Source organism: Gadus macrocephalus, chromosome 21 (assembly GCF_031168955.1).
Source record: "Gadus macrocephalus chromosome 21, ASM3116895v1".
Lineage (NCBI taxonomy): Eukaryota > Metazoa > Chordata > Actinopteri > Gadiformes > Gadidae > Gadus > Gadus macrocephalus.
The window spans coordinates 14,823,144-14,825,643 of NC_082402.1; positions in this window are offsets into that span (position 1 = coordinate 14,823,144).

Genomic DNA, 2,500 nt, shown 5'->3' on the forward strand with positions numbered 1-2,500 from the left:
ACACACACACACACACACTTGGAGGTAGCCTCAACTGCTCTTGGAGCAAATGAGTGTGATCCGCTCCGTCACACTGCGGCCCAAACTCCTCTTTGGTTATTCACATCTCTCTCTCTTTCCCATTCTCTGCTCTCTCTCTCTCGCTCGGCCAAATAACTAAAGCAAGCATAGAAGCATAAGATGTCTCACAAACAAACAACAAGCTTGTGTGTTTGTGTGTGTGCATCAGTCAGTGAAGATGTGTGTGTGTGTGTGTGTGTCAGTCAGTGAAGGTGTGGGTGTGTGTGTGTGTGTGTGTCAGTCAGTGAAGACGTGTGTGTGTGTGTGTGTGTGTGTGTGTGTGTGTGTGTGTGTGTGTGTGTGTGTGTGTGTGTGTGTGTGTGTGTGTGTGTGCGTGCGTGTGTGTGTGTGTGTGGGTGTGTGTGTGTGTGTGTCAGTCAGTGAAGGTTTGTTTGTGTTTCAGTCAGTGAAGGTGGGGTGTGTGCGTGTGTGCGTGTGCATGTGGGCAATATATATAGTTCCTATGCAGTGTAGGTGTAACTGTGATACCTGACACAGAGACCTGCTCTGCCACTCTCGCATTACCTCAAGAGCAAGTGGACCAAAATATCACAAAAAAAGGTGTGTTTTAACCTTACACTGATCGTATCCACACTACAGACCTGTATCTCCCACTTATCAACGTGAAGAATCATAACGACCATGTCATGTTACTTACAAACAGGAAATCCAGCTTTGCACTCAGTCGCTAACATCACAGGAATCTAGGAAGCACAGAGAGAAGTGCAAAACAATGAAGCACTCACTCTCCATCCGATTATGAAGTATGATCAGAAGCAAGAAAGGATGGGGGGGGGACTTTACAGCCACTTAGTGACAGTACCGATGACTTCATCAGGTGCCATTGTGTCTATCGGTCTGCGTGTCTCTGGTGTGTGTCACCGCCGCCATGCATGTCCCCCCCACCAACTCTCTTGCTCTCTCTCTCTCTCTCTTTTTTTTTTTTCTCTATCTCTCTCTCGCTTCCTTTCTCTCTCTCCTAACGTGCAGGGTCCATCAGACAGCAGGATCATCTATATCTGTGTCTCCCTCTCTCTCTCTCTCTCTCTCTCTCTCTCTCTCTCTCTCTCTCTCTCTCTCCCTCTCTCTCTCTCGTCTCTCTCTCTCTCTCTCTCTCTCTCTCTCTCTCTCGTCTCTCTCTCTCTCTCTCTCTCTGTCTCTCTCTCTCTCTCTCTCTCTCTCCTCTCTCTCTCTCTCTCTCTCTCTCTCCTCTCTCTCTCTCTCTGTCTCTCTCTCTCCCTCTCCCTCTCCAGAGACTCCAGTCAGACTGCCAGGTCGTCCACCTGTCTCCTGGGTTACCTGTCCCAGTCATTAGCTGGGTCCGGCCTCACTATAAGTGCACATGTCAACAGCAAATTACAGGGCACACACACCACACATAGGTAAATGTATTTGTTCTGCTTTTGAAAGGGACTGCTCAGTGTCTGCACGCTAGTTATACACCACCCCCCCCCCCCCCCCAACTCCTCTGTCTGTTGAAGCCAGAAAACAAAGGGAGTAAGGTTCAAACACATAAGAGAAGGAAGAGAGAGTAAGGTTCAAACACATAAGAGAAGGAAGAGATTGGAGCGACCAAGAAGAGAAGTGGCATTGATAAACCACACACCTGTGTGTTTGTGTGAGTGTAGGTGTGTGTGTGTTGGTTTGTGTGAGTGTGTTTGTGTTTGTGTGTGTGTTTGTGTCTGTTTGTGTGTGTGGTGTGTGTGTGTAGTTGTGTTCACATGTCCACATGCTCTCCATAACGAGGGTGGGTGTAATAATGAGAATCGAGGGGTTTGAGGCTAATGTTGTTATTTTGTCTCTCGTCTCTCGCCTCCCGGGGCCAGTGTGGCCCCTGACCTCTGTGATCACAAGAACGCCCAGACTTCAGAAGCTTGGCCCAATGTGTCATTAAGGGCAGACCCCCCTTCCCCCCTTGACCCTCTTACCCCACCCTAACCCGCCGGCCAGCAACCCCCCCCCCCCCTGCCCCCCCCACACTGTCACCAGACTACGCAGGTCAGGAACACAGAACCACAGTGGCCCTCTGGACGGGCCCTCTGGAGCGGGCCCCCCTGGACGGGGCCCTCTGGAAGGGACCTCCTGACGGGCCCCTCTGGATGGGCCCCTATGGACGGGCCCTCTGGACGGGCCCCTCTGGACTGGGCCTCTGGACGGGCCCTCCTGATGGGACCATCTGGAGGGGCCCCTCTGGATGAGTCTGATGAGCATGACCGTCCGCATCCCAATGGGATGTTTGTCCTCCTCCGCGTGAGGAGGACTGGCCGGGCCCACTGAGATGAGCTGATGTTCACACACTGTGTCCCTGTTGAACCTCTCTCAGGAACAGCACTGTGAAAGGAAAAAACAGCGCGTCAACATGTGCTTTTCAACATGATCAGAGAAGCTGATGAAACATGCCCCCCCACCAAGTGCGCTCTGGTGCGTTTGTGTGGGTGTC